At 42.8% G+C, this 14,080-nt stretch overlaps 1 protein-coding gene across 4 annotated transcripts in view; it reads right to left on the bottom strand.

Annotated features, from left to right (window-relative positions):
- The window catches only part of CPT1A (carnitine palmitoyltransferase 1A), a 72,263-nt gene extending 58,483 nt beyond the window's left edge, over positions 1-13,780 (bottom strand). The window contains exons 1-2 of one of the 4 annotated variants that reach the window (XM_034770436.1): positions 13,626-13,780; positions 12,958-13,178 (exon numbers count right to left, since the gene is read on the bottom strand). The gene's annotated coding sequence lies outside the window, so the exon portion shown is untranslated. Of the gene's footprint in view, positions 1-1,385; positions 1,403-12,957; positions 13,179-13,625 lie in introns of those variants that run through there. The other 3 variants (XM_034770437.1, XM_034770438.1, XM_034770434.1) reach the window with 3 other exon arrangements.
- Positions 13,781-14,080: the final 300 nt, after the last annotated feature.

Raw genomic sequence — 14,080 nt, 5'->3', positions numbered from 1 at the left:
CAGAAGTAATATAATTTCTTGTTTGCCTTTGCTTTGACAGTTAACTGGCATATCATTTGGCTGGACCAAGTTAAAACTCAACAACACGCTCTAGGGTTGACACAGTTTGGCATTTAGAATAGGGAATGGTAAGTCCAAGGTTTTGGACTAAACCTAGTGAAACCCAAGGCTGTAGCAAGATTCAGAAATGCTTCAGTTATGTCTATGTTCCAAGATTATGTTGGGTGCTTCAGTGTTATAACCAAGGGCCACAGTACTGCAGTTAAGGCAGGTAGCTACTGAAATAATAGTACTGAAAGAAGTTTGAGCTTCCTGCAATTATCTTAACTTGATATTAAACAAAAGAGAATATTTTCACCCTTGATGACACTAGAAACAGCCAACTAATTTTCTTAATTAGTGCAGCTGAACATACCTTTAACATAGCAGGTATGTAAAGTGCTTTAAAAGGTCTACAACATTTACTAATTAAGATTGATAACATCCTTTCCAGGTAGTGGCACTACTCTCAACAGATGGGAAAACTTAAATCTTTGTACCTTACTTCTGAACATGACCTTTTTCCATGTGAATATTTAACTATCTTAAAAACTACAGAGAAAAGACAGTTATATTGCTAGAAACTAAGAAACATTGTGCCTGTGTGATTTGTGAAACTGTTTCTACTTGTTCTATCTGCAGCAAAGGCAGGTTAGTAAGCCAAACATTTTTTCAGTGACCTTTTTTGTGTCTTGACATATGATATAAAAATAAATAAATCCAAGTAGATTATAAATAAAAATCTCCACACAAATTTTACAAATTGGAGGCAGATGGAAGAATCCTCAGAGTATGCCAAAATTCTCTTCAGATTCCTGTTGTTGTGGCTCATAAGTGTATTAGTCAAGACTTTCTATGCCAGCTAAGCAAAGTATACAAACCATGTCATCCTGTAGCAACTGACTTAAGGTAGACATTCCAGCTGGCAGAAAAACTGCAGTAGCTAAAACACAACACAGTCGGTGCCAGCGTTTCAGAATGACTTACTATTATGCAAGATTACTTCCACTTTGCCATCAGTTTCACAGTTTAATGGTAAGCAAGTATTCTGCACAGCCATTCCAGCAATCTCTTTTCCATTATAACCAACAGATGAACTGCAAAAAAATTATACTGCAAGATCTCACACAGCAGTAATCATTAGCCTTAATCAAAATATTTTCACCTGGATGTGGGTTTTGATAAAGGTCATATGCCACAGCACAGCAAAAAGGTGCAAACACTGCTATTTGCCTTATTTTTCCCTTATCTCAGGAATTTACCATAGTTTCTACTTTCAGCTAAGTACAGCTGGGTGGAAACAAAAGTATAATCATCACAGAGGGGAAAACATGAGAGTCATTCACCTGGCAGTTCAGAGATGAGGTAGTGGAACAGCCTGCCTTGCTGCCTCTTCAGATCTCCAACAAACTGGCAGTAAGCTCCAAAAGAAAAAATTAGTAAAAAACAAATCTCATTCTCTTCTGACATTCCTGTTTTTTCATATGCAAATTCATTTTCAGAAACCAGGTCCTATTCCTTATGAATAAGGTCCACAGTTCCAATAGACATCTCACTCTCAGCAATTATTCACGCTCTCCCATAGCAAAGTGACCACCTCATCATCATTACATCAAAAATACAGCACTTGATTCACACAAAAGTAAAATGCTGGATTTTTATAGTTCTGTAATAATTTTCTTAAAATATAACTATGATTACACATACATCAAGCTGAACTCCCTTATATGTCTATCCCAGTTTGGATGCTGCAGAAGAACTGAAGTCTATCAACTCATCTTGTTTGATGTTTCTGTGAAACACAATCTGTGAAGCACAATCAGGCCCACTGCTCCCTCCCTGTCTGCTACCATTGCTGTTAAACTATTGGGCTGCATCTACACTTGCAAAAATAGTAATAATTAGAATCTTTCAAATCACCGTTAGTGCAGTTCACAAGCTATTTGTGTGCATGTGTGTCTGCAAGAGCAGACTTAACTCTGCCCATTGCCCTGCTAGCACTCTACCCTTGCCAGCTGCATAGATACTGCAGTCAAAAGTGCAAAGTAAACAGAAAAAAGTGAAATACATTTTTTCTTATGTCTTTCAATTTTACAAGTTGTGGGTATTATTTTTAATAGCAAGAACAAGATTTTCAGGTAAAAATGTGATTTTCAAGTTGGTGGCCTTTTACAATGTGGTCTACTATATTAAAATGTTTGTAAACTTATCAACTTGAAATAGATAAAATATGCTTCAGAAAACAAAGTCAGATGAGACAGCCAGCAATTCATTTTCATATTGTAATTATCAAGTTACTTCAAACAGATGATGCAAGTTTCAAATCAAATGGCTATCAACCAGTAAAATCAATTAACTGAAAAGTCAAAACAACGGCAAGTTTTCTAAGAGAAATAAAAATTACCTGTCAATTTAGAATATAGGAAAGAGAGAAAAATGAAAAAGATGTAGGGGGCACTATGCAAAATAGCTCAAGGCTGTGCCTATAATAGGATTTCCCCCCATAAAGTTTCCAACATTGCTATGAAAATTTTAGCTCTACTGTGGTAACAATGATGGGAGGGGGAGCACTAGTGCAGGGTTTCTCAACCCAGGGATCAGAACCCAAAATTAGGTTGCCAGAATGTTTCAAAGGGCCACGTGGTAGCCCCTGTCCTATGGGGCTGGTTGGGTTCATCTCCCTGCTCCAGGCACTACAATTCTGGGGTCCCAGCACCACTGAGCTGTGGCCCAACTGTCATGATGTCGGGAGTCTGGGTTGGCCAAATTTCAGTGAGTGGCACTGAAACCCCATGAGCCAAGTCACACCTCTACTCACACAAACTTGGTCCAGTCAGTGGGGCGGGGCCAAACCTGAGAAGCAATGCAATCCCGGAAGTTGCAGCGCCCAGAGCCAACCCCAGCCAGTCCCACAGCAAAGAAGCTGCAGGAGCCACCACTGTGGGGTCAGTGCCGGGCAGGACCCAACCCGACCCAACCCACCTGGGGGAGGAGGCGCAAGGACTCAACTGAAACCTCCCAGGGCTCCACCCCCAGACTATTTACTGGGTCGTGACAGGCCATAAACATTTACAAATGGATCCTGAGCCCAAAAAGGAGTTTGGTTGGTATAACTCCATTGCTCACAGCTGTGGATTTTCCACACCCCTGAGCAACAGTTAGATCAACATAAGTTTGCAGTGGAGACCAGGGCTCAATGAAACAGCAGTTAAAATTGTGATGTCTGCTTGAAGCCCTATCTACACTAATGCTCCCGCTGATGATGCTCAATCCGTGATCGTAGCATGAAATTGTAGGATAACATTTCTAATGAAGACTAAGCTCTAGAACTGAAGAGACTGCTCTACAGGGGTTAATGCTCTGCACACTTAAGCTATGGCTACACTGGTGCTTTACAGCGCTGCAACTTTCTCACTCCTAATCCCTTCGTGGAGGTGGAGTACCTGCAGCGCTGGGAGAGCTCTCTCCCAGCTCTGGCGCGCGACCACACTTGCACTTCAAAGCGCTGCCGTGGGAGCGCTCCCGCAGCAGCGCTCTGAAGTTTCGAGTGTAGCCACGGCCTTAGAAGAAAGGTAACTGAATCCACTCCTGCCCAACCAAGCCAACATGGGAGATGAGTAATAAAAACCAGTTGTGATCTCTAACTTATATTTCAGAGTTTTCACTATTCAATTAATAGTTTGTTCTACACAGCCCATACTAGAGAATTCTGTTCATGGGAGTATCAGTTTGGTAATTTAGGGTCACATTCAGGCTTGTTTTGAGTACAACTCCATTAACTTCTGGGGTGCTTTATCCACCTTCATCATGGCAGAATTTGGCCCTAAGGGTAGCTGACTATTCATGCTTAAAGATGCCAAAAAATTCTTCATTGGTGTGAATCTGTTGCTCACATAAGGCAATATTTGAACAATGACTTCATAACATGAAGCTAATCCAAAAACACGCAATTCAGTGGAATGCCAAAGATACCTTAGATTGGGGATCAGGTTTTTCTAGAATTTTACATACTCATGTATAGCTATTAGGAAGCTTACCTGAACACTTATTGCTATGCCATTCAAAGAATGCTAGAATTCATGTCCTCAGAAAATTGTGTGAAGAAGCATGTGGTTCTGAAGCACTTAAATGGGGACCCAGATAGCCAACAGTCAGAATCCTTTTTCTATTTATAGTAGTCATTCATGACAGGAAAGTAATAGTATTAATGTTTTCCAAGTTTAAAAAAATAGTGGTAAGACAGCAGAAGCTCAGAATCAGGGTAGCTATCTCATTTCCGTGTCACGTAACACCCCTTCAAGAACTGATGTCTAAATTTGCCTGTGAAAGCCCTCCAAGCACTGCTATTCACTTAGGTATTTCCATTTCAAAGCAGTGCCCTATTTTCCTCAAATTCTACTCATCCTTACTGATATTAATCATGCTATTCAACTTTAGCAGGTAAACAGCCAAAGACACACATAGAAACTCACTGCACTTAATTCTTATCGGTACAACTGATAGTGCAGTGACTATGACAAAGTTGTATTTTAAGACGAGTCATACATCAGACATGCAACACTGTTTAGAGAAATTTGCAAAGCAAAAGTGAAAATAAATATTCACTGCACAGAAATGGCTTGAGACTTGCATGAGCCAAAATGTTCTACCTGACAGATGCATCTGATGGCTCTAGCATAAGGACGGAGCAAAAGGAATACAGACATAATCAGAGACATAGACAGAATGATGTTTCAGATGTACATAGCGCTCAAACCTGAATTAAAGAAACATTCAGTTTAACTACTATTTAACTTGGATGACAACAAAATTAAGTTGACTGACTCTAGCAAACAATTATACTGGGGTCATAGCACCACTACAGTTAAGACTGGCACTAGCTTACTGTTTAATAGCCAAATTTTGAAAAGTACTCTAAAATCTGCATGCTGACTGATTTGTCGTGAAAACTTCTCTGCCTTGGGGTGGTCCATGGTATAGAGTTAGTAGTCCAAGTTTTAGGTTGTTTGAGCAAGGGGTTCCCAAGATACAGCACTCCTCCACCCCAAAGTCACATCATCCAAATGTAACAGTTTTTAATTTTTTTTAGCACACCTGGGGCTCGACCCAAGGCTCTCATCCTTTTGAAACTCATAGCACCTACCCTGGATTGATCTGACCTAGTTTCTGACACGGTCCCTTTTGAAAAGTAATATTTAAAAAGTTATTCAGGGTAAGAGTTGCATTTACAGTGTGCATCTACAGTGATGAGCCAAAGTCCTTCACACACGTGCAGCAACACTGGGGATGTGTTGCAAACCAGAATGTTTACAGGCAACCTGATGTCTGAGTCTTTGGGTGGCTTGCTGGGGCCAATGGCAAAGAGCAAGCTGCACTTATGTATTGTAAGCTTGACTATATCTACGCTGCAATACAAATCCCGTGGCACCAAGTTTCAGAGCCCAGGTAAACGGACAGAGCTAAAAATAGCAGCATAGATGTTCAGGCTTGGGCTGGAGCCCAGGCTTGGAGACCCATCTCCCTCACGGGGTCTCAGCAGTGTAGAAGTTCAGGCTTGAGCTGGAGTCCAGACTCTGAGACCCCATAAGGGAGGGAGTGTCTCCAAGTCTCGGCCCCAGTCCAAGCCTGAACATCTCCACTGCTATTTTATAGCCTGCAAGCCCATGCCAGTTGAGGCCATGCCATAGGTCTTTTTATTGTAGTGTAAGCATATCCTTTGATTCCTGTGGTCAGCCTTGGGCAGCTTTCTGAGAATGTGCATTGTTCACATTAGCTGTTCTTAGCCTGCATTCTACAGGAGATTCTTTTCGAAGTTTTACCCAGATTTCTACTTTAATTCTGCCACTTACCTCCTTTCCCCTCCTAAATTTGGGCAATGCTAAGGAGGGGGAGGAGGGGAGGGAAAGAAACAAAAACCAGTGACCTGCATCTAGACCTGACCAACAAAAACCCACTGAGGTCCAAGCAGAAGCATAATGGGGGATCTGGTTACAAAGTTCCATTTTGAAGTGTAAAAATGGCTTCAGAGTTCCCAAATCATGCTAATAACTTGCATGGTCCAAGTTCTTACTATGGTTTGGGAAGATGATTAAAGACCCACCTACCCTATTAAATAGAATTGTGTTGTGACCAAGACACCCAACACAGCACTATTTTGTGGGTTCCTGGGCCCCCTTGAGAGCTGTGAAAAGGTTTCAGGGGGTCCACCAAAATAAACCACAGAGCAGGGCCAACATTAGACTTGCTGGGGTCCAGGGCACAAAGCGGAAGCCGAGCCCCACCGCCGGGGGATGAAGCCAAAGCCCAAGCAACTTAGCTATGCGTGGGGGCCCCATGCAATTGCCCTGCTTGCTACCTCCTAACACCGGCCCTGGCTTTTAATCTACTGGATATGCAGTAAAACAACTGTTGCGGCACAGGTGGGCCATGTAGGTTTTATAGCATGTTGGGGTGGGGGGCGCTCAGAAAGAAAAAGGTTAAAAACCCCTGGCATGGAGAACACCTTATTCCCAAACCAGCTAGGGCTGATACCCTTGTGGAGTTGGCATGGAACTTTCAGTTGAAGCGGGAGAAGAAAGACGTCCTGTTTAGTCCAATACTATCAACTGATAACTGATACAGAGTTATACAGTAATAAAGAACAGTCCATTATAGCTCCCCACTGGAGAAGTCATGAAGACATATACAGATACACACAAAAAAGCTTTGACTTTGAACCACCCCAGTCTCTTGGGTTTCATAAACTGACTGCTACTCCCAGTACAGTGAGACTATGTCAGAGGTGAAGAGGGGGAAGGGTTTCGGGAAACTTAGTGCCAAACAAGGGAGTAGTCCCAAATACAAACTTCAAAACCATACTACCCTTTCACACATATACACACCATGTCCTCAGGTGCAGCTATTATATAGTTAGTCCTGTTTCCCTTGCTGAACTGTCTTTAGTCAGCAGGTCAGAGCTGATCACGAGTGGAGAGGGCTGAAAGTAACAACCCAGTGTCCCCAGTAAGGATTCCAAGGAATCAAACCAGTTGAGCTAACATATAGAGTAAAATGACGCTGGGGGCCAAATGCCAAGTGATGGCCGAGATACCCCTTTTGGAGGTATCGTTTCTCCAGGCTGTTCTGCCTACTATCATATTATCAACTATAAAACCCTTCCCCTTCCAGCAATTCTTGAGAGAAAAGAAAACCATCTTCTGGGGTGCATGGAAGAGAGGGACAAGTGAAAAGTCTATAAATTGCACAGGCAAGAGATTGTACTCTTCTTTATTATTATTTCTCCCTGTATCTCAATGGAGTTAAATAAAAATTCTGCTTTTCTTCTAGAACAGTGGTCCCCAACCTTTTTGTGGCCAGTAGCACATTCATGTTTTCAGAAGAGTGTGGCGGGCACCAACAATTTTTCAAGGCTTATTTTGTATTTGTACATTAAATAATACGAAAAACATATTTAATATTACATAATATATGAATCCATAAGATAAAAAAGTAATTTTACATGTAAAAGGTATTAATTAAATTATTCGGCAATTACTCTTTCACCTTACCATGTGAATTTGCTCTGTTTATCTACCTGTAAGAAAAATTAAGGTGTTTTTACAAAATAAATATCAAACATTCGGTCCATTCTGCAGAGGCGGAGCAGTTTTGTTTTGGGCGGCAGTTCTGGGCAGTGCAGAGAGAAGCCTGAGAGAAGCCGCGAGGACAGAGAACACCAGCGCACGCAGCACTCTGTCCCCAGCAGGCACGGGGCCCTGGCTTCTCTCCCCTGCTGGGCACTAGGCGGGCCCCGCGCCTGCTGGGGACAAAGAGCACCGGTGCCCGCAGCCCTGGAGTTCTCTGTCCCCGGCAGGCGCGGGGCCGCGGCTTCTCTCCAAGCCAGAGAGAAGCCGCGGCCCCACGCCTGCCAGGAACAGAGAGCACCAACGCCCGCAGCCTGCAGCCCCGGAGTTCTCTGTCCCCGGCAGGCGCGGGGCCGCAGCTTCTCTCCCCTGCTGGGCACTAGGCGGGTGCACATAAATGCCTTGGCAGGCACCATGGCGTCCACGGGCACCGCGTGGGGGACCACCGTTCTAAAAGTAGTGTGCTGCTGTGATAGTCCAATGTGAAACAGAACTTTAATTTTTTTAGGTTTTGTTTTTTTTAAAGGCACTGATCTAAATTGAATGGCGTGTTTCATGCTGCCCTATTTGTACAGCTGCATATAGGGGAACTGACTGATAAATGGTTACAGTGTTTTCCACATTTAAGTCACCAATTCAAAATCAGTTCTGACTAATAATAACCAAGTCATGTAACTTTTACCTGTTTGGAGGCCTATGCAAAATGAGCTGGTGGCAAACTCAGGGTTTCTCTACGCTTAAAAATGCAGCAGCAGCACAGCTGTACCACTTCAGTGAAGATGCTACCTAAGCCAACAGGAGGGCTTCTCCCATAGGTACTCCATCTCCCCGAAAGTCGGTAGCTAGGTCGATGGGAGATGCTCTCCCATTGACATAGAGCTGTCTACACTGGAAGTTAGGTCAGTATAACTCAAGAGCGTGGATCTTTCACACCCCTGAGTGAGAAGTTATATTAATATAAATTGCTAATATAAACCAAGCTTAAGTATGCTTATAAGGATTAGATTTTTATCAGTAAATGTTGATTTCACTGTACACAAACTGATGACATATTTCAGATAGGCAAAAAAAGAAAAGTGCTATTTGAGCACTTATAGTTTGATTTAAGGATATTTGCTTTGTACAGTAGAACCTCAGAGTTACGAACACCAGAGTTACGAACTGACCCGTCAACCACACATCTCACATGGAACCGAAAGTATGCAATCAGGCATCAGCAGCAGTGACAAAAAAAATACAGTACAGTACTGTATTAAATGTAAACTACTTAAAAAAGGGAAAGTTTAAAAAAAGATTTGACAAGGTAAGAAAACTGTTTTTGTACTTGTTTCATTTAAATTAAGATGCTTAAAAGCAGCATTATTCTTTCGCATAGTAAAGTTTCAAAGCTGTATTAAGTCAATGTTCAGTTGTAAACTTTTGAAAGAACAAGAGTAACATTTTGTTCAGAGTTACAAACAACCTCCATTCCCGAGGTGTTCATAACTCTGAGGTTCTACTGTATATTTTGACATCTGATATTGACATTTTGGGTTTTAACTGTTATAAAGCTTAACTTTTTGAATCTCAGCATCTATTGTCTTTAAATAATTGCCTGAGACCCTCCCCCCCTAATATTTTCGCACAACTGTGAACATTTAAATCAACAGAAACCCAGAAAAAAAAATGTTTAAAACTTCTAATTTTGAACAACTGTGAAATTTTAAACAGGTAAATTTTTAAAAATGCTTAAAAATAAACAATGTTACTCATCAAAATTATATATAAAAAATAATCAAATTCTACCAAGTCTAAGAATAAACTATTTTGTCAAGGTAGAGGCACATGGGCAAATAAGAATGGGGGAACCTGACTGCAGCAGCCTGAGCTGTACTTACTGCATAAATACTAGAGGACTGCCACTCCAGCACACTTCCACAGCAGCATGATACAGGTAGAGGAAAGGCCCTATAATGTACAGTCTAACAACACAGACTGACAGACACACAGCTCAACTCAGTTCAAAGGTAAAATTGCTGCAGCTCTGGCATTCACTTATCAGGAAAATACTAGTACAAAGATATTTTCCTTATTCTCTGCCCAGATATGTTCTTTTCTATACAGTACAAGCCTACAAAAAGGCATTACACTTCAGGCCTGTACTACAATGCACGTTATTGCATACATCCATGCAAAAGCCACCTTTTATGACATTCTGGAAGTTTAAAGTACATCCTGCTACATAAAAGCCAAATATGTAAAACCAAAACACCATACAGCTATTTTGCTAGGCAGCAAAGAAAGGGCTGAAGACTAGTGGGTTGGGGTTTTTTTTTTTTTTTTTTTTTTGTGTGGGTTGGGGGGGGGGGGGGAGAGAGGATTGGTTTTGCTGTTGTGAAAGATACATTTACATTACCGGAATAATGACATTCCACTAATTAGCTTCTGTAATACTCCGGCAGTAAGAGAACTGCAATGCTTACCCTCCGTACTCTAACCTAGGTAACTGGATTGACAGGCTTTTTAATCGGCTAAGCATACAATCTCCAGGGGCTCAAAACTGCTATCAGTATGACTGCTAAGCAGGGCCAATGGAGGCAAAAACAGTGGGGTCACCTCAGGCAGCAGATTATGTGATTTACAGTGCAAGTGGGTGAGAGGTAGACTTTTCATTTGCCCTAGGGACTAAATAGAACAAAACAAAACAAACAAAAAAAAAGAATCAAACACAGGTGCCATTATTTAAATAGACCCTACAAAAAAAAGCTGATTTGAACACGCGGGAGGACTGCTTTACAATTATTTATATGCATGTTCTCTTAAAAATCTGGAGTTTAGGAATTCTTTACAGTATACTGCAAGTCCTAGAGGACTTATTGAATTACAATACCCAACTTAGTTGCATGCCAATTTAAAAAAAAAAAAAAAAAAAAAAAAAAAAAAAAAAAAGGTTCCATTTAAGTTGCTTTTTATATAGAAAAACTCTCCAAGGTTGGGCTTACAATCATTTTTTAAAGCAGCAAGAAGCTAGATCCACCAGTTCCATTACCTCTGCATATTGTAAAGGTTAACCATTTTTCCTGACAAGAAAACATTTGAATTGGACAATCTTATGCATTTTTGTTCTCTCTTTTTTTACCCCTATCCTCCGACCAAATCATTAAGAATACATTTGGATCTGCAGTTTAGTTTTACGAAGCTCTGATGTGTCATTTGAAGGGCACTTCCACTGAGCAACCGATATTTCTTTTCTTGAAACCACACTCCTCCTCCACAGCACTAGAAAGTCACATGACTGCTGCAGAAAAGTAGGTGAAAGGTTATGCTGCTGCAGAATGCACTACTGAACAACAAAAGCTCAATTTGTCTTTTACGCTCCGGACTACAGATCCTGTTTCACTGCCAGCGCTCTAACAAAATGGGAAGTGCCGCTACTAACAAGAAAGGAGAGTTTTAAGAGCAGACTTTAAATGCATTCTCCCCCCCCCCCCCCTTTTTTTTTTTTTTTTTAAGTCAGGGGAATAAAGCTGTCTTTAAATTAAAAGTAGAAAAAAGATACAGCCCAAGATAGAACTAAGAATTTGATACTAAAAAAAGATATTTTGCCCAAAGTAAAACTGAAAAAGACTTTTTTCTCTTATTGTTTTCAGTGGTAATAGTCTTTATAGTAGGTAAAAAAATGTTCAGTCTGATTTCCAAGGGTTTTTCTAAATATAATTGTTCATTTAAGGAAAAGGTCCATACATGAAAGCTGTAGCTCCTCAAAATTGTAAGTGTTGGAAAGCTCAGGCACTAGTAGTTAGCTTTCAAGCTATGCCAAGACTGTTGCAGAGCTTGGAACTTGTAACAGGATTGGAGTCTGCTCCCCTAGGTTTTGGGTCTCTCTTCTCCCCAGATTGTCCCATCCCCAAGCTAATGCATCTGATTCTCTCTCCAACTACAGATGTAAGGCACTAGCATGAAGTTTAATATTTCCATAACAGCTTACAAATGTAACCCTCTGGATCTCTGTTGACATTCTGTATTTATGCTAGTCACATGTTTGTAGTAGTGGTTTTAAGTTGCATTATCTCAATCAATCATTTTCAGTATCCACAGAGTTAGAAACATCAGTCTGAGGGCTGATAGCTACGAAACCTCATTGCTGTAAGTACTGGCATCAGTGAGAGCAGTTTCTCTCCATTATTATTTACAGGCAAATAAGGTGTATTATAAGCTGGTTAAAGTAAATATACTTTTAGATCTGGAAAGACAAGTAATCAGACACTTAGGGAAGAGAATAGTGTAATAAAAGGAGTTTAAAGACATTCCCCATTCTTAGACCTAGCACTCTTAAAGACACCATGATGCAAAGTGTAATCTTTCCTGTTGAAATTTACTCCAAAATCTAGCCTTTCAAATAAAACAAACAAACAAACAAACAAAAAAGTATATTCACTGATCACATAAAGCACAAATCAGCAGCAAGGTAGAAACAGAATTTGAGTTATAAGACTTGAAATCTATTGCACTTGGCTATATCTACACTAGGTTTTTTTGGAAAATCTCCCCTGGTGCAGCAGATTCACCAGAGGCCATACACCAGTGTACAGACTGCACTGAAAAGGGTTTTAAGTATCTTGAGTAGTATTTTATGTGAACTTCCCTGATGAAATCAGGAAATGTGCCTCACTTCCAGGTGTTTTCTATAGTCAGATGTTAGCTAAGAATACTGACAAGTATGAGATAGAGTTCAAATATGTTATAGTTCCAGCATAATTAGATTGCTTACTGGATGACAGTTGACCATCCCAAACATAGGAAAGAGTGCCATGGTAGAGCACACGTGGGCAGGAAATGTTAATGAAAATTTGGAAAGCAGCTCATGATAGCTGATTGTGAAGGGGTTTTTTTAGCCAACATCCACTCACACTATCCCACTTTCCTAGAGCTACAAATTACACTGTGGTAAATTCTAATCACGAATTACATATTATTTATTTTCTAACAGCCTTCTCCATCCCACCATTACCCCTCTCCCCATATTTATAGCTTCAATGTTCTAAAACTGAAGTCAAGACAAATACAGTCAATGGATGCAAAAAGTCACATTTTTGTGATGTGCCTGCCCTTTCTTGTACCACACAGAGAACTAGAGAGAAGATGCTAGGGAATATCATTTACTTCGTGTATTTGATCACAGAAACTGAGTGTTTTGTAGCACAACAAATGAAAGGTTTCTGCAACTTTCCGAGCCTGAATATTTTAACTTTCATGTATAGATATTTCCTTGTAAAATGGCACTGCTGCACAATTACAGTTTTATATTTGGCCTTACTTTAGAATGTTGCGTTTTTAACCAGAGTGATCTCAGTCAGAGAGCGAACACTCCTTCAGATGAGGTGGACGCTGGCCCCGGTGGGGCCGAGCCGTGGGGTGACAGTGAATCAGCTGGATACCGTTTCTCTTGAAGGAGCTCTGGGTGGGTGAGGCAAAATGACGTTTCATTCATTCCTCAGTGCGGGAGCCCGTGCAGTGAGTCTGCAGTCTGAAGCACCCCTGCAGGAGCACGGCAGAGTGACTGGGAGACTTGCCTGGGTAGGGGTCGCTTTCAGAATCCCACAGGCCAGATTCCCCCCAACAAGGAGAAGGGGGCGGGGAAGGAATCTCGTTGTGACAACAGGGAAAAGTTGCACATGCAGCTCTGGAAGTCAGTCCAGCTGAGGGCAACGTACCCGGCACCCCACCGCTGTGAGAGGACCCTGCAGTGCTCACCCACCCCCAGCCCCGCCTGGGGATCCCCCAACCCATCGCCCTGCCCCACCACACCCAGCCTAAACCCTTCGCTAATGGGGACCTCACTGCTAGGGCGGGTTTCAACCCCACCGCAGCCCCCTGCTAGGGAGCGACCTCAGCCCCCCCCCCGCCATTGAGGCCCCCTGCTACGGGGCGCAGCTCTACCACCCGGCCGCTGCCGTGTCCCTGCGCAGAGGGGGTGTCACTTACCGGGGCTCGCGGCGACGATGAGGGGACGGACAGCTACGGGACAAGCGGCGGACCGGGGCGAGCGCCGGTCGGTCGCTCACACAAACGCCCAGCCAAGGCACTGAAGGAGCTGCGCGGGCGCCGCGGCTACCGGCTGCGCCTCGATTGGCTGAGCCGCCCGCAAGCAGCCAGACTAGGGCGGGGCGGGGCGGGGCGGAGGCCAGCAGGGGAAAGAGGCGCGCAGCGCTGGGAAAGGGCGGGGCCTAGAGGGGCAGGGAAGAGGCGCGCGGGGGGCGGGGACGGAGGAAGCCACCTCCTCCCCTGCGCTGAGTCCCCGGCCCGGCCCGCCCCTGAACGGGTCGACGTTGTGACGTGGGGCGGGGCTAAAATGGGGGCAAAGGTCCGAGCGGGGGGGGACAATGGGGGCTGGGTGTTAGAAGGGAGGGGAGAGCTGGGGGAGTGCTGCTCGCTGGTGA

This window comes from Trachemys scripta, chromosome 4, assembly GCF_013100865.1.
Source record: "Trachemys scripta elegans isolate TJP31775 chromosome 4, CAS_Tse_1.0, whole genome shotgun sequence".
In the NCBI taxonomy this organism is placed as follows: domain Eukaryota; kingdom Metazoa; phylum Chordata; order Testudines; family Emydidae; genus Trachemys; species Trachemys scripta.
The sequence above is the reverse complement of the archived record's forward strand: the minus strand, read 5'-3'. Positions and strand labels throughout refer to the sequence as shown.